Source organism: Capricornis sumatraensis, chromosome 13 (genome assembly GCF_032405125.1).
Source record: "Capricornis sumatraensis isolate serow.1 chromosome 13, serow.2, whole genome shotgun sequence".
Classification (NCBI taxonomy): Eukaryota; Metazoa; Chordata; class Mammalia; order Artiodactyla; family Bovidae; genus Capricornis; species Capricornis sumatraensis.
In genome coordinates this window covers 88,253,124-88,275,286 of record NC_091081.1, presented here as the reverse complement: position 1 = coordinate 88,275,286, position 22,163 = coordinate 88,253,124, and the positions used below count along the sequence as shown (strand labels likewise).

At 48.1% G+C, this 22,163-nt stretch overlaps 1 non-coding gene across 1 annotated transcript; it reads right to left on the bottom strand.

Moving 5' to 3' along the window:
* Nucleotides 1-862: 862 nt before the first annotated feature.
* TRNAG-CCC (transfer RNA glycine (anticodon CCC)) lies at nucleotides 863-935 on the bottom strand. The gene has a single exon. It is a non-coding gene; the product is annotated as a tRNA-Gly (tRNA).
* Between the last annotated feature and the right edge of the window lie 21,228 nt (nucleotides 936-22,163).

Genomic DNA, 22,163 nt, shown 5'->3' with positions numbered 1-22,163 from the left:
CAGGCCTCCCTGTCCTTCACTGTCTTCCAGAGCCTGCTCAAATCCATGTCCATTGAGTTGGTAATGCCATCCAACCATCTCATCCTCTGTCGTCCCCTTCTCCTCCCACCTTCAATCTTTCCCAGCATCAGGGTCTTTTCCAGTGAGTCAGTTCATTGCATCAGGTGGCCAAAGTACTGGAGTTTCAGCTTCAGCATCAGTCCTTCCAATGAACACCCAGGACTGATCTCCTTTAGGATGGACTGGCTGGATCTCCTTGCAGTCCAAGGGACTCTTAAGAGTCTTCTCCAACACCACAGTTCAAAACCATCAATTCTCTGGCACTCAGCTTTCCTTATGGTCCAACTCTCACATCCATATATGACTACTGGAAAAACCATAATCTTGACTGGATGGACCTTTGTTGGCAAAGTAATGTCTCTGCTTTTTAATACGCTGTCTAGGTTGGTCATAGCTTTTCTCCCAAAGAGCAAGCGTCTTTTGATTTCGTGGCTGCGGTCACCATCTGCAGTGATTTTGGAGCCCAAGAAAATAAAGTCTGTCACTGTTTCCACTGTTTCCCCATCTATTTGCCATGAAGCAATGGGACCGGATGCCATGATCTTGGTTTTGTGAATGTTGAGTTTTAAGCCAGCTTTTTCACTCTCCTCTTTCACCTTCATCAAGAGGCTCTTTAGTTCCTCTTCGCTTTCTGGCATATGGTGGTGTCATCTGCATGTCTGAGGTTGTTGGTCTTTCTCCCGGCAGTCCTGAGCTGCACCAGGTCTTACTTGCAGCGCACGGGGGCTTCTGTCTTTGCTGCAGCAGGCGACATGCTTTAGTTGCAACATGGGAGCCCTTGGCTGTGGCTTGTGGGATCGAGTTCCCTGACCAGGGATCGAACCTGGGCCCCCTCCATTGGGAATGCAGAGTCTTAGCCACTGGACCACCGGGGAAGTCCCTCACAAAGCTGCTTTTGAAGTTTGCTGTCTTTGTGCCGCAGGCTGACCACCAGAGCCGCCAAGGCCTGAGTTCCATGGATCTGATCTGGGACCTTCCCTGAAGTACGTGCTCAATGCAGCTTGTGCCTCCAAAGCAGTTACTTTGTGCCAATGAGAGACAAATAATTTAAAAAACCTAAAAAAGATAAAAACAATAGATTCGATGGTAAGATGGGAGAGGATACAGGCTGTGGAGAGAACGGCGGGCAGGTTAAAGGATATCTGGGGTGCTAGGGAGGGTGGCCCTGCGGGTCTCTGGGTCCGACCACCCAGGAGAAGAGCAGGTGCCAAGGCCCTGGGGTGTGGTAAGCAGGGCACAGTGAGGACCCCTGGGTGCTGGGAGAGTGGGGACACGGTGGGCAGGGGCAGGGCAGGGGTCCCGGGCCTACGGGCCAGACGGACTGTGACTTTTACTTGGGGTCCGAGGAGGCGCCGCCGCAGGGTTTTAGCAGAGAGTGGGGTCGACCGAGAGCAAGCTCACAGGTCATTCCCAAACTTCGGAACCCAGCTAATGCTGCCACGTGTCTGCCGCTTGCTGTTAGGGTGTCCTCAGGGGTGTCTGTGTTGCGGTTCCCTGGAACGCAGCACACCAAGGGCTGGAGTGTGTCTGGAACTCCCTCAGCTCCTAACACACGGTGGTGTTTTTACATTTTGCTCACGCCACTTGGCCTGTGGGATCTTAGCTCCCCAAGCTGGGACTGAACCTAGTGGAAGTGCAGAGTCCTAACCCCTGGGCCCCAGGCAAGTCCCTGGGGGCACCTCTGAGGCTGTGGGGAGACACAGCATCCAGAGGGACGCCCGGGCCACGCAGCTTCCATTTATACATGGTCCGGGCCGGTGGCTGTTGGGACCCAGACCCAGGCTCCGACAGGCCTCGGAGGAGGGAGGGGACCCACAAGGAGCGGCTTGCCCTCAATGGTGGGAGAGTCGGGTCCCCTCGGAAAAGGTGCTGAAGGCCTCCCGCAGGGACCGGAAACAGGGCCTGTGAGCACGTGAGTAGTCAGGGTGGGCCGTCCTGGTGGGGGCCTAGTCCAGGAGAAACGGTGTCCTACGAAAAGGGGACACTGGACACCGGTGTGGGGGGTCCTGTAAGCACGCGGCAGAGACTAGGACGCGCCTCCCGCGGCCCCCAGGACCGTCCGCAGCCCCGAGGGCCGGAGGGCCCGATGGATCCCCCTCAGTGAATCCCCCTCGGCCCTGGGGTCAGCCTTCCGGCGTCCACGCCGGCCAGAGAAGCTGCGTCCCTGGTTCTCCGCCGCGTCTGTGCCACCCCCGGTGCAGGCTCTCGCTAGCGGATGTGGGCAGCCTCCTTGGGGGGTCTGTGTGAGTTTGCTGGGAAATCACACAAAACCTCGTTTCCCCCGGCAACCTCGTACGCAAACCGCCCGGCTCTGCACCCTATGCGGAGCGCTGTCCCCGGGGTCGCCTCTCCTGGCCCCCGGCCTATCTCCCCGCTGGTTCCCTGGGAGGGAAGCCTTTACCTGTGTGCTCCGTCTTGTTCCCCAGTGTCTCCCAAAAGCCCTGAACAGTGCCTGCCGCGGAGGGGGCGCTGCGCGAATAGGGAGCACTTAGTGTTTCTCTGAGGGCTTCTCTGGTGGTACAGACGTTAAAGCGTCTGCCTACAACGCGGGAGACCCAGGTTCGATCCCTGGGTCGGGAAGATCCCCTGGAGGAGGAAATGGCAACCCACTCCAGTACTCTTGTCTGGAAAATCCCATGGATGGAGGAGCCTGGTTGGCTGCAATAAAGAGTCAGACTCTTCACTTTCACTTTCAGTGTTTCTCTGAAGTGTGCTTATAGCTGATGGCACAGCATTGGCTGAGGTTGAACGGCTTCTCTGTATCTACCAGTAAGCAGTCTGTAAAAAGACAAGGGCTCAACCTGGAAATCGTGGGTTTCCTCCACCTCTGGCCCCTGCCCCACCCCCACCTCGGCCCAGAGGCTTCATCCTGTGGAGCTTTCTAGGCGTTTCTCTGGCCCCTCCAAGGAAATCCAACCAGTCCATCCTAAAGGAGGTCAGTCCTGAGTATTCATTGGAAGGACTGATGCTGCAGCTGAAACTCCAATACTTTGGCCACCTGATGTGAAGAGCTGACTCGTTGGAAAAGACCCTGATGCTGGGAGGGATTGGGGGCAGGAGGAGAAGGCGACGAGAGGGGATGAGATGGTTGGATGGCATCACCGACTCGATGGACATGGATCTGGGTAAACTCCAGGAGTTGGTGACGGACAGGGAGGCCTGGCACGCTGTGGTCCATGGGGTCGTAAAGAGTTGGACATGACTGAGCGACAGAACCGAACAGAACTGACTGAACTGGCCCCGCAAGAGCATAAGAATGTCCTCACCCCACTGCAGAGGAAGCCCCAGGCTGCATCCCCCTTCCATCCGAGAGTCAATGGATGCTGAGAGCAGTGAGTCTCTGAGCCTGGACCGGGGAAAGACCCTGGGGAAGCAGAGCCCCAGGCCCCCCAGACCTGCTGAGTCAGCTTCTGGAGGGGCGGGGGGCGCTGGGGGCCGGAGCTCCAGGTGACTCTGGGGGGCCCTCGCTGCCCATGAGCAGAGCTGAGTAAACAGTAGCACCTGAGGACTTTGAAGAGGATGCTCACAGCTCCAGAGAGGGCCTTGAAGTGCAGACCGAGAAAGAGCTTTGCTCTCCGCCCAACTGGAGGTCAGACCCGGATCCATTCCCAAGCACCGGGGTCCCCTACCTCCCCCAACACCGCCACCCCCCTCCCCCACCGCGACGGGGCACCTTGATGGGATTAAAAAAATACACCCAAGCCCTTTCTGTTGACAATACTTCGTGCCAAATACCACTGTCCTCGCAGGAGGCTCATTTGCATTCTATTAATATGTGCATAAAGTGTTGTCTGGTCTGAGCCCAAATACACAGACTGGGGAATCAAAGGGAACCTCTTCCCACCTTTTGCCGGCTTCCTCCCGAACAGTTATTTGTTCTAAAACAACTTCCTCAGCAAATTTCCTTTCTAAAGGAAACTCCTCTCCATTTTAAAGGAAAATTACCCCTTATTCCCTGCTCCTTAACCGATTTCTGACAGGGGGCCCTAATGAGGGTGGGAGATTGCAGCTGGCATTTTTCCTGCCCTCCTTTTTAAAGCTGTGGGTGAGGTTCTTGAGAAGATATTCTGAGGAAATTTAGTGACTACAAAGGACTTGCCTTCTGTGTGGAATTTATACGAACACCTAACTAATGCTTTTATTTTGGGGCGGGACAAACAATTACTGAGGTGCCGTAGACTTTGAACCAGGTCCTATGAAGGAATTATAAAAAGAGCTCTAGTTTATAGACATTAAAGAATAGGTTTCCTGCTCAAAATAGCATGCCATCGCTAAAGTAGATTAAAAATGGTACGGAGAGCAAAAATAGGGGAAAAAAACACCCAGCTTTTAATAAAATGTTTAAAAATATTTAATAATGTTCAGCAAATATTCTTGGTAAATTTTGCATGCTTCCAAGAAGTTAAAATAGGCTTTTTGGGGGGACAAAAACTTTCTGTCTCTGAGACTGAATTCACTAAAGATCTTAAGGGCTTTAGAGGACTTATTTAGTTATCCTATTTTTCTCGTAACCAAGGATGTGAAACTCTTGAAGTTTGTACAGTTGCAGAGTTAAATGGAGCTTGGAAATCCTCTGGTCCGCTTGCCTGGTGGGAGAGACCCTGAGGGGCCAGGGCAGCCTCCCTCCCCAGGCTCTGTCCTGGCTCGGTGTCTGTCTGATCCAGATGCTTCAGAAGTCTTTCTGTTTTTGCTAGTATATTTAACCAATTTTAATAAACTCTTCTGGTCTCCATGTGGCTCAGATGGTCAAGAATCCGCCTGCAGTGCAGGAGACCTGGGTTCGATCCCTGGGTTGGGAAGATCCCCTGGAGAAGGGACCGGCTCCCCACTCCGGTATTCTGGCCTGGAGAATTCCACAGACTGTAGAGTCTGTGGGGTCACAGAGAGTTGGACACGAGTGAGCAAGTTTCACTTTCACTTTTCTGGTTAGAAGTGAATGGGATGCACATTTATTGTACCTGCAGTTCACCAGGATTTGAGAGACATGGTGCTGCTTAGCTTGGCATCAGTTGCACGAAGGCTCAACCCCATGAAAGTGCCTGCACTTATTCATAAAACAGCCCCTTGGACTCCAGAAGTCTGTGTTAGCTGGACTCTGGAGAGCGGATCTGAATGGCAGTTCTAGGCTTTTGGTCCTGGTTCCCTGCTTTGTAAGTGGGATGTGTGGGGGCAGGCCTGGAGGGGGCACCGGACGGTGTCTGGCCTCACTCGCCCCCATTTCAGATGCTGTCTTTCCGTGGGTTGTGACCTGGTAGCGTATGGCGATTTTCCTGAGGGCACATCATGCTTCCCAGGTTTTCATGGACTTTCCTCAGGCCTAGGAGCTAAGAACTTCAGTCTCTGAAGGGCAGAGAGTCTGCTCTAAGACACGTTTTTATAATGACTTTTGAGAGACTGGACAGATTTTATATAGTTCTGTTTATAAGAAACATGGAGTGAGTTTCCAACTTAGAAAACGACTCCCCATGGCCTTGTGTGTGTATGTAAGATGTGATTTCTATCTTATCTCAAATGTCCAACCTGTAGCTCTTTGGCACAAGAACTCACATCTGCAACACAAAGCTATTTGAGAGGGATGCGGTGTCCTGTGGCCTTCCCAGGCGGCTCAGCTGGTAAAGAACCTGCCTGCAATGCAGGAGATGGAAGAGACATGGGTTTGATCCCCGACCAAGGGTTGAACCTGCTCCCCCTGTATTGGAAGACAAAGCCTTAACCACTGGACCACCGGGGGAGTCCCCTAAATGGCTAAATCTGAATTTACTTTTAATTTCCATGGTTCCCATTTTCCCCTTCACTGGAAGGATCTAGACTCCCACATTCAACTGAATTAATAGATACTAACGTCAGGCAGGCTGTTGAAGTAGAATCAGCAGGAACTGGGCTGCACCTACCATCCGACCTCCCCGCCCTCCCCCAGCACCCTGACCTGTAGATTCTCTTACTGCGTTTCAAGAGGCGTCTGCAGAGAGGGGTTTCCTGGGCGCGCCATCTTTGCTGGGGAAATTCAGTGCCCATTTGGTTCATGTAGCTGTGAGCATAGGTGCCACTAATTTGTTGTAAGCACGCGTATTTAGGTGGTGTTTGTTGTGGAGTACGTCCTGAAGGAAAGAGCTGGACAAATGCAGGGCAAGATATCTTAGGGAGAGCTGTTCATAGGCACCAGCCCACCGGTCACTCCACACACAACTTGGTGTGGCCAGGGCTTTGAAGCCCCATTTACCCCACGTGGGGTAGAAAATCCTAATTAATTGTTCAAACGAAAGTACTCATGATTTGGGGGCTTCCCTGATGGCTTAGTAAAGTGTCTGGAGTGCCGGAGACACAGGAGATGCAGGTTCTATCCCTGGGTTAGGAAGATCCTCTGGAAAAAGAAATGGCAACCCACTCCAGTATTCTTGCCTGGGAAATCCCATGGACAGAGGAGCCTGGCGGGCTACAGTCCACAGGGTCACAAAGAGTCAGACACGGCTGAGCAGCCAAGCACACACATGCACGCATGATTTGGGCCGACAGGTTTGTCATGCATATGTAACAGATGAAACTCAAAGAATGGCTGACCCGTGAAATGAACGCTTGATGCTTGTTGAAATATTTTAAAACCAGCGCATATACTGACCATTTATTTATAAATTAATAGATACTTGTGTAATATCTTTTGAAACATTGAAGTTTAATTTTAATTTCCCTCCTTAAAAAAAAAAAAAGAAAAAAAAAGGATACTGGGCTTCCCCGGTGCCTCAGCGGTAAAGAATCTGGAAGGCAGAGCAACACAGGAGCCTCAGGAGACTTGGGTTCGACCCCTAGGTCAGGAAGATGCCCTGGAAGAGGGCATGGCAACCCACTCTGTATTCTTGCCTAGAGACTCCCATGGACAGAGGAGCCTGGTGAGCTGCAGTCCATGGGGTTGCAGAGAGTCAGACATGACTGAAGTGACTGGGTTACGCGCACATGCCCCAGCCCAGTTCCACAGAAGAGGAAGTTTCCCGGCCCCCAACTCCCAGAAAAGAAGAACGTGCTATAAACTTGCCCTCCCTAAGGGCCAGTGCCTACCAAGATAAAATTGTTCACTTAAATAATTTTAATATAATAAATGTGAATAATTTAGTAGGAACTGATATTTATGGGAAAGTGCTAGCATTTGGCAGATTCTGATGGGGAAGAAAGATCGCATCCATTATTTTCAGCAGTGTTCAGGTGGGCATTGTTCTATTAATTGTACTTGAAGACATTAATAGAAAGAGAAAATCACTAAAAATATACATCAGTTCAGTTCAGTCACTCAGTCGTGTCCGACTCTTTGTGACCCCATGAATCACAGCACGCCAGGCCTCCCTGTCCATCACCAACTCCCAGAGTTCACTCAGACTCACATCCATCGAGTCGCTGATGCCATCCAGCCATCTCATCTTCTGTCGTCCCCTTCTCCTCCTGCCCCCAATCCCTCCCAGCATCAGAGTCTTTTCCAATGAGTCATCTCTTCGCATCAGGTGGCCAAAGTACTGGAGTTTCAGCTGTAGCATCAGTCCTTCCAAAGAACACCCAGGACTGATCTTTAGAATGGACTGGTTGGATCTCCTTGCAGTCCAAGGGACTCTCAAGAGTGTTCTCCAACACCACAGTTCAAAAGCATCAATTCTTCGGCACTCAGCCTTCTTCACAGTCCAACTCTCACATCCATTCATGACCACAGGAAAAACCATAGCTCTGATTAGATGGACCTTCGTTGGCAAAGTAATGTCTCTGCTTTTGAATATGCTATGTAGGTTGGTCATAACTTTCTTTCCAAGGAGTAAGTGTCTTCTAATTTCATGGCTGCAGTCACCATCTGGAGTGATTTTGGAGCCCAAGAAAATAAAGTCTGACACTGTTTCCACTGTTTCCCCATCTTTTCCCCATGAAGTGATGGGACCGGATGCCATGATCTTCGTTTTCTGAATGTTGAGCTTTAAGCCAACTTTTTCACTCTCCTCTTTCACTTTCATCAAGAGGCGTTTTTAGCTCCTCTTCACTTTCTGCCATAAGGGTGGTGTCATCTGCATATCTGAGGTTATTGATATTTCTCCTGGCAATCTTGATTCCAGCTTGTGCTTCCTCCAGCCCAGCGTTTCTCATGATGTACTCTGCATATCAGTAGTGGGAAAAAAAAGTATTATAAGTATATTATTTCTGGTAGCATAAATAATTGAGTGGTTTTCAAAACAGCAGAAAATTCTGTTTCTTTTGCTACTTTGCATACAATTAGGTGCATACAATTGTTGGTTTTACACAACACCGAAATTATTGACTTAATTCATAGTGATGCTTTTGTGTCAAGGAATCTAGCACACAATTTCCTATGACCTTGAACTCAGTGAAAACCACACCATGACAAACTACATTATACCCCAGAAAGAGAGTAATCAGAATCAAATTGAGACAATTCATTTCAATACGTTAACATTATTATTTTCACTGCTCTCAGCAGAATGCTTTCTGCTGTGTCTCAATGACATTCAATCTACCTTTATTATTTAGCACAAATAAATGCCTGAGGTGTGTACAATGTATGTATGTGTGCAAATACATGTGTGTGTCTTTTGAAATCATACTGTTGATACAAAGACAAATCAGGATCAACCCTCTCTGTATCATCACTAATGCATTCCTGCAACTCTGTGATCTCTTTCCCTTACAGGATTAATTCTCCAGCACCCTGAGCCTTTCTGAACTTTACTGATTACAGGAAACAAGCTAAGGGACCTTAAAAAAATCAAAATACATGTCACAGACTCCACGCACTATGTAAACTGATATTGGCGAAACTGGTAAAAATGCAGCAGCAGCGAGCAGTCCCACAGGCCAGCCTACCTTAAGTGCTTTGTGTGTATCAACTAACTGGATTCTTACAAACACCATGTCGGCTGGACACTCTTTATTTTCAGATCCATTTTGCAGATGAGGAAAACTGAGGTACAGTGAAATGAAGTCATTTGTTAAAGGGCCATAGTTTTCCAGGGGCAGAACCGGGACTTGAACCCAGGTAGGGTGCTCTAGATTTCAAACACTGTTTTAGTTGACCATCCAGCCTCTCAAACAGCCCTTTGTATGAAGGCATTCCTGTAAGCGCATGCATTTTCTCAGTTGTTCCGTTTCTAAGTTGTGTCCGACTCTTTGCGGCCCCATGGACTGCAGCACGCCAGGCTTCCCTGTCCTTCACTGTCTCCCCAGGCTTGCTCAAATTCATGTCCATTGAGTCGGTGATGCCATCCAACCATCTCATCCTCTGCCGCCCCCTTCTCCTCCCGCCCTCAGTCTTTGCCAGCGTCAGGGTCTTTTCCAATGAGTCAGCTGTTTGCATCAGGTGGCCAAAGTATTGGAGCTTCGGCTTCAGTGAAAAATCAAAACAGCAAACTGCGCATACCAGGCCCTCTCTGTGAACTACAGGTTTCCCTGGTTATCACGCGAGACACGAGGCACAGCCCAGGAGGACCAACTGGGGTTTGGGGTCACCAAGAGATCTCCTTCTAGGTCAGGTTTCCCACCTATGAAATGAGATGACCACTTTGCAAGGTTGCCGTAGGTTCATGTTTGTTAAGGAGACCCAGAGCACAGATCAGAGCCTGACTTCTTAGAATAGACAGGTTCAGGACACAGCTGTGAAATTAGGTAACAAAAGCAGAAGCCATCAGACTGCCTGGGGCTTGGAAGGTGCTCAGGACCAGAAGTCACTTTGATTATTCTTAGAAATACAAGAGACGCAGAACATGTGAAGAGCTTCTGATTTCATCCTGTACATTTATTTTTGTAAAATTAACTCTAATAATGCACAGCGGGGAAAAAAGCCAGGAAAGTAGCTGATGCTTTTTTTTTTTTTTTAATGAACATAATGTTTAAAACTTTATTTTAAAGTCCTATTACCTAGGCAATCTGACAGTCCAGCTTGTCTCAATTCCCTAAGTCTCTGGATGGCTGAAGTCTTACTACTCGACTTCTGGAGTAGAAAAGGGGCTGATCAATGGTTGTTTTTAATTTGCACCTATTGCCTGAAGGCAATCTGGCTTATGGTAAAGACACACAAACATAAAATTATACCTTTAAAAAAAAAATCAAACCCAACTGAGCGTTTAGGGCATAGCATGAAACCATAGCTCATTCCACAGACGTTTGCGTCCTTGGCACAAGCAGTTCGAACACACGTGCGTGACAGCACGCTCCACACTGCTGTCCCCAGGAGGCACCGATCAGCTCAGTTGTCTTCACAACGGTGTGGCTGTGGGCTTCCCCTGTCTCCCCCCATCTTAGGAGGAGAAAAGGGGGCGTACATGTATGTCCCGGAAACCCAGCTAGAAGGCGCAGAGCTGGAGCTGGGCTCCGGCAGTTCGGGGAGAAAGGCCACGGTCCAAATCTCAGCAACTTCCCCAGGAATTCAGCCCAGGAGGGGTCAGGGGTACAAGAGCAGCCAGGGCCCTCGACTAGAGACATGCAAACGAGCTTTGGGCGGACTGAAGACCCCACAAGACCAGCCGTAGACGGAGCTCCAGCCACATTGCTCTCCGACTGATACCGAACCCCGTTTAAGAACCGTTCGGGAGGACGCAGCTGCGCATGTTCTTTGGTCCAGCAAATTAGCTCCCTGGGGCTGTGGAAGGAGTGACCACAAAGCGGTGCTGGGCACAGTTCAGTCCCTTGCAGTTCTGGAGAGCGGAAGTGTGAACACACGGCAGCCTCTCCCGATGACTAATGTGAGAAAGTTAAGACGTGACGACTGGGAGGAAAAGCCGAGGATGTGACTACAGCGTTTGGAGGGGGCAACAGAAAGACACCGAGGGCAGGGGCTCCAGTCACACTAGGACCTTTTCAAGGGACTCAGGGGGAGCCTCAGAGCCAATCAGCCAATCTGGGGCCTCTGAGGAGCTTCAGGGCCTCCATCCAGGGTCATCTCAGCAGGATCCAGACAGAGGTCATCTCAACAACATCTATGAGCGAGGTCTTCTTTTCAGGCAGTGAGTCTCACTGAAGTCCACGGGAGACACACAGCGTTTCTGAGCAAACAACTTCTGCAAAAACACTGCCCACTTGGGCAGAAAGGAATGGAGAGAGTGCAACCCCCAGATTTCACTGTCAGGAGGCAGGCTGAGAAGACCACACAGCTGCAAACAAGCGCTATACCTTTCACTTCAAAGCAGAGACTCAGAAGGTGGAGCCAACAGCCGGTGGTGAAGCCATGAGGATTATCCCCAGCGTGCTGCGTGTGTGCCCACTCAGTCGCTCAGTCGCGTCTGACTCCGTGTGACCCTGTAGACTGTAGCCCACAGGCTCCTCTGTCCATGGGATTCTCCAGGCAAGAGTACTGGAGTGGGTTGCCATGCCTTCCTCCAGAGGATTTTCCTGACCCAGGGATGGAACCCGAGTCTCTTCCATCTCCTGCACGAGCAGGCAGGTTCTTTACCACTAGCGCCACCTGGGAAGGCCCGATTTTCCCCAGACTTGAAGCCTAACTGGGGAACTTCCAAGCTCATGTGGCTTCAGGATCCCTACAGCACAAAGACCCCTCTTCACCTTTCTCTCCTCTTGTGAAATGAGCAGCCCATAGCCCTCTCCTGCTGCCTGTCCCACCATGGTTTGTTGGCTGGGCTGGGGACAGATGACTTTTCTGTCTGACTTCTCAGGTCCCTCATAGCTCAGCTGGTAAAGAATCTGCCTGCAACACAGCAGACCCCGGTTCGATTTCTGGGTCAGGAAGATCCCGTGGAGAAGGGATAGGCTACCCACTCCAAGATTCTTGGGCTTCCCTGGAGGCTCAGCTGGTAAAGAATCCACCTGCAATGCTGGAGACCTGGGTTCGATCCTTGGGTTGGGAAGATCCCCTGGAGAAGGGAAAGGCTACCCACTCCAGGATTCTGGCCTGGAGAGTTCCACAGACTGTATAGTCTGTGGGGTCACATAGAGTTGAACACGACTGAGCGACCTTCACTTCTCAGGTCCATGGATGGGCAGAAACTGAACTTGACTAGACCCTGGAGCCTCCTCTGCCCTTTGGCAAATTCCAGTGAGGAGCTGATGAACTTTGAGTTTGCGCTGTGAGAGATAAGAATCTTGGGAGGCCTGGGAGCGGCTGAATGTGTTTGAATAATAAAAGCTAGAGGGTGGATGGTGGCAGACAGACCCACGGTGGCCCCAGGTCCTGCTGCTGATGCCTTTGTGGAATCCCCTCCCCGACTCACAGAGCAGGACCTGTGACGTGGTTCTAACCCACAGCTTACGGCAGTGGTGACAAATACCGCTCTCCTGACCGTGGTACTGTCTGCTGGTAAACTCACTTTCCCTCCCTTTGTTGACTCTGAAGATGCTAGTGACCATGAGTCCTGCCACTGAAGGAAACAATACTGTCAACATCCCTGTGAGCAGGGACACACGCTTCCGCATCGAGACCTCCGGAAGAGAAGAAGCCTGGCCAGCACCTCGTGAGGCCCTAGGCAGGAGGCCACGCCGTCCCATCCCTGGACTCTGACCCGCGGACACTCGGAGATCACAACTGTGTGTTGTTTTAAGTTGTTACAGTCGTGGTAATTTGTTACACAGCCACAGGGAATTAGCTCATGTAATTTATTCCTTTAACACGAATAAAGGGTGTGATGCCAATATATAGTAAAAATTTTAATGGATACATGATTATGGCTTTGCTTCACTATTTTCATTAATCTGAGTTCTTAGACTATTTATAGCCCAGTTAATTTATGAAATAAGCATTAAGGTTTTAAGACAATTTTGCACAGAGTAGTAATTTCTCTGTATTTTTTAGCCCTCAAATTTTAATTGATGCAGTTTGCTAGATCAAACTTGGATTTATGGGGTGCAAAAGGAAAGTTAATTGTGCTTTGATCTCCTCCTGTTTATCAGATAGTTCTAGGCACTTACCAGACATGATCATATTCTCAAAAAAAAGGATGGGGGGTGGTGGTCCAGGCTCTATATATGTATACATAGAGCTAATTCACTTCTTTGCACAGCAGAAACTAACACAGCATTGTAAAGCAACTATACCCCAATTAAAAAAAATTTTTTAGATGATTACAGTCGTAAAGCAAATGAACAAAAATCCTGAGAGAAAGATATCATCACTAAGTCTAGTTTGCACCTGGAAAAACTGAGGGGTGAAGATGTTAAATGACTTGCCCATAAGGGCAGAGCCTGGATTTGAGCCCAAGTTAGATGCACCCCAACTCACATTCTTTATGTCCATTGCGCTGGTTATTTTTAAACTTTTAAAAGTTACAGAGGTAGCAGATTCTGTTCCTTCAGTGCTGTCCATCTGTTTACTTTAACCAACACATTTTTTTTAGTGATAATCTTTAAGTATTTTAAAATTTCATAATTATGTTGAACACACGAGCAGTGGAAATGCAAGCACTTTCCTTTATTATTTCAGCAACTCTTCCAAATTCATTTTATGAAGCCAGCATTATTTTGATACCAAAGCCAGACAAGGATGCCACAGGAAAGAAAATTACAGGTCAACATACACGTAAAAGTCCTCAACAAAATACTAGCACGGAGGGATTTCCTTGGTGGCCTAGTGGTTAGGATTCTGGGGTTTCACTAGCATGGCCTGTGTTCATTGCCTGGTTGGGAAACTGAGATCCAGCAAGCCACACGACATGGCCCAAACATAAAAACACTGGACTTCACTGGTGGTTCAGTGGTTAAGACTCTGTCTTTTAATGCAAAGGGTGTGGGTTCGATTCCAGGTCAGGGAACCAAGGTCCCACATGCCACCAAGTGTGGCCAAATTAAAAAAAAAATGCTAGCAAGGGAGAGAATGCTTGCAAATCATGTATCTGATAAAGGACTAATATCCAAAATCTATAAAGGATTCATACAATTCAACAACAGGAAGCCCAAACAATCCAATTTAAAAATAGGCTGGAGATCTGAATAAACATTTTTCCAAAGAAGACATACAGATGGCCAGTGGGTACAGGAATGGACGCTCAGCGTTATTAACCACCATGGAAAGGTACACCACAGCCACAATGAGATAGCACCTCACGCCTATTAGAATGATTATTGTAAAGAAGGCAAGAAATAACAAGCATTGGTAAAGATAACAAGGAAAGGGGCCCCTTGTGCTCTGTTGGTGGGAATGTGTATCTGTGTGTGCAAGAGTGTGCACCCGGTCGTGTCTGACTCTGTGCGACCCCCTGGACTGTGGCCCACCAGGCTCCTCTGTCCATGGGTTCTCCAGGCAAGAACATTGGAGAGGGCTGCCATTTTTCCCTCCAGGGGAATCTTCCCGACCCAGGGATCGAACCTGTGTCTCCTGTGTCCCCGGCATTGGCAGGTGGGTTCTTTACCACTGAGCCACCTGGGAAGCCCCTGTCTATTGGTGCAGTCACTATGAAAACCAGCATAAAGATTCTTCAAAAAAATTGAAAATAAACTATCATATGATCCAGCCATTCCACTTCTATGTATTTATTCAAAGAAAACAAAAACACTAACTTGGAAAGATATATGCACCCATCCGGTCCCATCACTTCATGGGAAATAGATGGGGAAACAGTGGAAACAGTGTCAGACTTTATTATTTTGGGCTCCAAAATCACTGCAGATGGTGACTGCAACCATGAAAGTAAAAGACGCTTACTCTTTGGAAGGAAAGTTATGACCAACCTAGATAGCATATTGAAAAGCAGAGACATTACTTTGCCAACAAGGGTCCGTCTAGTCAAGGCTATGGTTTTTCCAGTGGTCATGTGAGAGTTGGACTGTGAAGAAAGCTGAGCACCGAAGAATTGATGCTTTTGAACTGTGGTGTTGGAGAAGACTCTTGAGAGTCCCCTGGACTGCAAGGAGATCCAACCAGTCCATTCTGAAGATCAACCCTGGGATTTCTTTGGAGGGAATGATGCTGAAGCTGAAACTCCAGTACTTTGACCACCTCATGTGAAGAGTTGACTCACTGGAAAAGACCCTGATGCTGGGAGGGATTGGGGGCAGGAGGAGAAGGGGATGACAGAGGATGAGATGGCTGGATGGCATCACTGACTCGATGGACATGAGTCTGAGTGAACTCCGGGAGATGCTGATGGACAGGGAGGCCTGGCGTGCTGCAATTCATGGGGTCGCAAAGAGTCGGACACGACTGAGCAACTGAACTGAACTGAACTGACAGTAGCCAAGGTATGGAAACAACCTGTTTTCACTGATGGATGAATGGATAAGTAAGACGTGCTCTAGATATGCAATGGAATATTATTTAACTATCAAAAGAATGAAAAGTTCCCATTTGCGACCTGGATGGACCTCGAGGCGAGGCATCATACCAAGTGAAATAAGTGAGACACAGAAGGACACTGTGTGACAGCTCTTTTATGTGGAACCTGAATACAGATTAGAATAGAGTCTAAAAAGTAAAACAAACCTCCCAGACCCAAGCCCACAGGCAGAACAGACGGGTAGAGGGTTGGAAGGTGGGAGAAATAGGTGAACTGGTTGGCACATGTATCAAAGATTTGATTCAACTAATTACTTAATAAGGTGATGAGATGCTAAGATTGATTCAAAAGAGAATTTCACAGATGAAGACTTAGTCCATGGAATTCTCCAGGCCAGAATACTGAAGTGGGTAGCCTTTCCCTTCTCCAGGGGATCTTCTTCCCAACCAAGGGATGGAACTCAGATCTCCTGCATTGCAGGCAGATTCTTTCCTAGCTGAGCCACAAGGAATTTATGTAGTGGCTGGTAAACAGTGTCTTTCACTGAGAAAGACAAACCGGCTGAAACGTAAAGGCGCGCACACACACACCAACAAAAGACAGTAGAATCGCCTTAGTGGGAAAATAACCCTGCTATATATACTGGAATCCCTTTTAGGATTATTTCCTTAAAGTGATTTGTGGTTATCTCTCCTTACACTTTATCAGTTTTTATATCTTCATAGGTATTTATAGATTTCCGATTTTAGACATTCTTTCCTTCTTGTGATGTACGATTAAATATATTCTTTCTTCCTTGTGACAAAGGGAGTTTATCACGTATAAGGAAACCATAAAGAAGTAATTCGCAAGTCGTAGGTGATGCGGAGTGACTCCTTGGCTCCCCAAGCTCTAATGCCAACTAAACCACTTTACCACTTTCTTCAAAAATGTTTAAGATAAACAGTCTTAAGAGGCAGGTTTTGTTGGAAGCGCCTTTGCATAGCGCTCTAAATTCCTAAGCCGGTCTCCGTGTGTGGTCTGGGGGCTGAACCCGGGGAGATGAACCCTGTGGGTTCCCAGGACCCGCCCTGGGACCGCGGTGGACGCCGCGGGGGTGTCACCGGGACGCGCCGGGCTGACCGCGGGGTGTCGCTGCAGCAGAGACCAGGCCTGGGCCCCGCGGGGTCCCCGCGGGCCTCGCCCACCTGCCCCGGCGCATCCCCTCCGAATCCCGGGAAGGAACCCTTGCTCCCCAGATCAAAGCCAGCTGTAACGCATCTTAAATAAGAGCTCAGTCAGAAGCGTTCAACGGAGACCCTCAGTCCTTGCTGGACAAGCCGCTGCCGCTCGAAGTTTTAAAGAACGGTTGAAAGGCGCACGAAGGAACATTTGGTCATTCAAAAGGGTCGATTTTTACGAGAAGCTTCCAAAAGACTCCCCGAAAAGTGGGTTGGTACTGACATCCCCGTGTCCCTCCACCTCGGGGAGAGGCCCTTCTGCACCCCCCGCCCCTGGGCTGAGCCCTCCATTCGCGCCCTGGAAAACGGGTTAACGTGCGAGATCCAGGAATCCCAGTCTCCTTCCCTCTGGCTCCCCCGGGGCCTCTTTTGGGGGACGATAGGAATTGAGGCTTCGAACGGCCCGCCTTGAAAGGCCAGGGGAGCGCGGCAGGTGGCCGGCGGCCGGCGGGGCTGCAGGCGGCGTGGGGGCCGCGGCCGCTCCCTCGGCTGGAGGCGGGCCCCCGCTGCGCGCTCATTAGCGCCCACTCTGCTTAATGGCTTCCTGGGGCTGGATGTTTACTTGTCGTTTGTTTTCGCCTCTGTTGCCCAGCTACCGCACCGCACGCTGACCGCGACTTTTCTTGGCTTCTCTGCAGCGCGCGGCGGGAGTTGCTGGACGTGCGCCCCCGCGCCAGGCCTCGGCGCGCACAGCCCCGCGCCCGGCGGGCACCCCGCGCCTGGCTGGCACCCGCGCTCCCGCGCCTACCGGGTTGGCTCTGGGGCGGGGCTGGGCGCAAGGCCCAGGACCCGGGACCCGCGTTCCCGGTCCGGCCTCAAGTGCGCTTCATCGTTAGCATGGCTCAGGAATGGCGGGGGAGGGTCCTCCTGGGCAAGCCGCGGCTCTTGGAGGCCCTCTGCCCAGAATTTGGTGGGAGCTCTGCTGGCCCCGTCGGCCCCTCGGGGACGCGTGAAATGCTGGGAGCTGACAGCAGGGGAGACCCGAGCCCCAGGGCCTTCACACCCTTTACGCCCCGGGGGGCTGCCCTCTGGCCAGAGCAGGGAGTCTCCATGAATCTCATTCCAGCCCGCACGTCATTTTGGGCAGAGTCTTGGGAACAGGCCCCGGTGAATGAAAGCCCTTCCCTCTGGAGGGGGAAGGGTCCTACCTACCTTGGGGCGTAGGGGGGACCGCCCTGAGTATCTGAGGGAGTCCGGGGTACCGCCTGAAACGACCTCCTGAATGAAGAATTGCTGTAGGAATCCGACTGAAAAGACTGGTCCGTGCTCCTCCGGGTTACCCCGGCAGCGTCTATGAAGCGTCTCCCGACCGTCGTCCTAGAGCCCTGGACTTCCTCATGGTCGTCTTGAATTGAATGGAAAATTCCACCCCAAGCTATTGATAGAGATCCTTGGGGAAATTAGAGGGGTCTTCTGGGGAGGTACTGTTTTAAAGAAGCTATTTCATGTATCTAGTTGTGCCTCCTAAGACAGGCCTTACCAGTTTCTAAGAGATGAATGATATTTAAAAGCGGTGAGACTCCCAGTGTTTCCTGTGAGCCTGGCAGAGGACGAGTCTTTTATCACAAGCAGCATATTCCTATGTGACGATTGGTTTACAGTGTATGGTAATTCTGGAGTCTGCATGTCAAGGCGATAAAACTAGAAACTGAATTTTAGGAGAAAGTTACCTTTATCTACTTCCTCTCATCGCCCTTAAACCTACCCACCCCTTTCTCCCTTCCTTTCCGGAAGCCCTCCTCTCTCCCACCACCTCTCCGAAGAATTCTCCTTATATTAACTCCTAGTTACCACCATCTAGGATGAAAAAAAAAAAAAGAAAGAAAGGAAAACAGTTTACTTCCCTTGGAATTGTTTCCTTTAGTTTTTAAATATAAATAACCCCTAGAATTAAGGGACAGAGACTTTTAAAGGTATTAGTTTTCTGGAGTCAGTTACTGTTGAAGATAATCCTTTCCTAACTAGATAGCTGCAAGTTAGCCAGGTGTTGTCCTTTGATGCTCAGAAACAGCATTTTAAATTTCTAATTACCCACTGACTTATTGTTTGCTATTAAATTATCACTTTGCGATATATGTATGTATATATATGCCCATGCACATATATACTGTCCTTTTTGAAGATAGATTGCAAAATGAACTGCCCAAATGTGGAATCTGGAAGAACAGGAGTGGCACTGAGGAGTTTTGGAAGCTGATCCCAGAGGAAGCTTGTGGAACAGAAATCAAACAAAAACTCCAGAATATAAAATTTAAAAGTTTGTATTCATCTTTTTTTTTTCTTCTGAAATTGAATAATTTTCCCCCACTTTTTAGCAATTAATTCTGGGAAGTAGTGATGTAATCTGCCTTCCAATTAAGTTAACATTACATAACATTTTTAAGTATTTTAAAACTATATTGATTTTAATATAATTTCTTAAGTAAAATAAGCACTGTAAAACAGTGCTTCTGTGTTTGGTATTTTCCTTTAGGGTACGGACGTCAGTGATAGCAGTAATCATCAAGAGCTACAGTTCAGAGGTGGCACAAAAGTACACGGGTTTTCCCTCAGGACAATACTTGAGTTGCTTTTTTCACCGAAGAGAGGAAACCCGTTTCAGTAAAGTGAAGCACTTACTTTCTGCTTAGAACTGTGCACAAATACAGCTACAAGTAGCCTAAGGGTTGAGAAACCAGTGTTCCCGAAACTAGTTTGAGATTTTCAAGTAGGGCTGCAGGAAATTCCGTAAGCTGGCTTTTCTTTATTGAGTCAGGTAACACTAACAACATCACACGGTGGTGTCGTCCCAACAGCATCACTTATGCTAACAGAAGCATGATTTTTTCAGAAGGTAGGCGAGAGCAGTAATTTGAAAGTGAATCAGCCAACAGCTCTGAGCAGTTTATGATGCATTTGGGTAAATTTTGGTTGGTTCACATGATCTTCATGAGAAGCTCATAGAATTTGGTGGGTGACTGTCACCTTCCCTGAAGTCTGAAGTGCTCTTGATAATGAAACCCTCTGGAACTCTTGCATAAATATTTATTAAATGCTCACCATGCCAGAACTGGTCCAAGTTGGTACAGGGGGAACATTACAGGCCAATAATCACAGATAGTTTTCCTATAGACACGTTGCTGAGGCAAAGCGTTTTTAGGTGTTCAGTTCAGCCGCTCAATCATGTCCGACCCTTTGCGACACCGTAAACCACAGCACACCAGGCCTCCCTGTCCATCATCAACTCCTGGAGCTCAGGTGAGCATCACCTTTTATTAATACATTCATATTAATGGGGCTTCCCTGGTGGCTCAGAAAGTAAAGAACCTGCCTGCAATGCGGGAGACACGGGCCTGCTGTCTGGGTCAGGAAGATCCCCTGGAGAAGGGAATGGCTACCCACTCCAGTATTCTTGCCTAGAGAATTCCATGGATAGAGGAGTCTGGCAGGCTACAGTCCATGGGGTGGCAAAGAGTTAGACATGACTGAGCGACTGATACAAACACTTCACATTAATGTCCTGCATGAAGATTCCAGTCTCTCTTCTCTAACCTGCATTCCAGATTTTAGAGGCAATGTTATCTTTCACGTTACCCCATATATTGTTATGTACTATTTCCATAAAATGTCTAAAGAAATTTTGCTCAAGCTTGCAAATTTCTTAAGAAATTTGTGCATTTAATCCACTTAATGTGGCATTTCCAGAGAAGATTTAAATGTTGTTAGTAGAGTGATTTGTTTTTTTTTAATAGAATGGAAGAGTCAAGGGCAATTTTGGAGTGGTGTGTGGAGCTTTGTAGCCCTGGTGAAGGGAGGTGATGGCGTGCCAGTTCTGGGAAGCTCCTCTGAGTGGGGCTATGGAAAGGAGCCAGTGGGCTGGTCCAGACTGGAAGGAGGGATACGGGACCCTGCTGGAGCTGCTCAGTGTTGAACGCGGGCTTGAGCGTGTTTGCCCTGAACTGCCCATCTCTCTGTCCGCACGACGTAACCCTGGTGACTCAGGTGGGCCTCTTCGAGTGGACGCAGAACGCTGACTATCTGAACAAGGGTTTAAATTAGAGCTAGAGGGCCGAGCAGAAACGCCTTCCTCACCACTGAGACCCTGTTTGTGTGGAGGTGAAAGCTGTTGTCTTGTGTAACAGGCCGGTGTGTTGAAGGGTCCTCATCACCGCTGGGAATCTCAGTTGTCATGGCGATCAAGGATGTCACAGCTGTGAGATGAGGCTCCGTGTCTGACATGGGGGAGTCTGAGCACCAGGTTGGCTGCCAGCTCGTAGATCCCCTCGGGAGAAAAATAGTACTGTTTTCTGGAAAGTACGGGACTCTGATCTAAATAAGTGTCTGCGAATGTTGTGATAGTTTTGGAATTTCAGAGTAAAATTTTGTTGAAGGATAGTTGATTTACAATGTCCTGTTAGTTTCAGATGTTCAGTAAAATGATTCGGTTACAGACACACACACACACACACACACACACACACACACACCCCGTGTGTATATATTTTTCTCTTTCAGATTCTTTTCCCTTGTAGGTTAATACAAAATACTGAGTAAAGTTCCTTAGGCTATATACAATAGGTCCTTAATGTTGGAATATTTAAATGGTGTATATATAAAATGCATTTCTTGTCTCTACCAAGATAAGTTTAGTTTCTCTGAGAGTTTTAAGAATTAAAACATTGATAATTTTTTACTTGTATACAATGATAAATTAAAAAGTCTACAGGTAGTTATGTTTATAAATAATAGTATCAGATACTGAAATACCAGAGTAAATCTGGCAGAGTTGAATGAACTGTAAATTTCCAGTTTTAAACCAAAAGGAAGAATTTATTGTTCAAATGTTAAACTTGGCCTCAAATACATATATATACACACACACACATATATATTACTGTTTAGATTTATGTATGTATTTGTTGTTGTTGTTTTAAACTTTTTAGTTTGTATCGGGGTATAGTCAGTTAACAAGCAATGTTGTGATTGTTTCAGATGAAAGGTGAAGGGACTCAGCCATACATTTACATGTGTCCATTATCCCCCAGACCCCACTCCCATCCAGGCTTTGGCCTGAAATATCAAGCAGTATATCTCATTGTGAATTCATATTCTTTTTTATTTATAAGGTAATGAACACATATAATATCAAATACTACAATAGACTACTCCATGAGCAAACAGGACCTTATAATTAAATATTTTGTCCAGTGTCCCCTCCTGGGAGAATAGGAACCAGGCTATTCATCAACACTGAACAGAGGAAAGAGGTGAGATTTCTCACATTGGTGAAAAATGTGTTTTCTAATACTATATTTATTTCCATTGTGGATATTTTTGCACGTCTACTATGTTCCATGGTTTTTTAATTACTTAGAATTCAGATTTTCATTTCAGTGACGTGGTTAGTGTAATGAGCATTTGAAAACCTTATTATATGTAAAATAACATTTTGCACCACCCAAACAGTTTCATTTAGATGAAGTCAAAGAAGGAAGTCATGATCTCTGCCTGCAAAGAGAATACAGTGTGTCTGGGAGGAAAAGCATTCAGTAAATGCGACTCAAGGAGAGTGAGGAATTCATCGGATAGAAACAGGGTTGGAGAGAAAGAGAATAAATTATCCTGGGGAATTCCCTTGTGGTCCACTGGTGAGAACTCCATGCTTCTAATGCTGGGGGCCCTGGTTCAATCCCTAGTGAGGGAACTA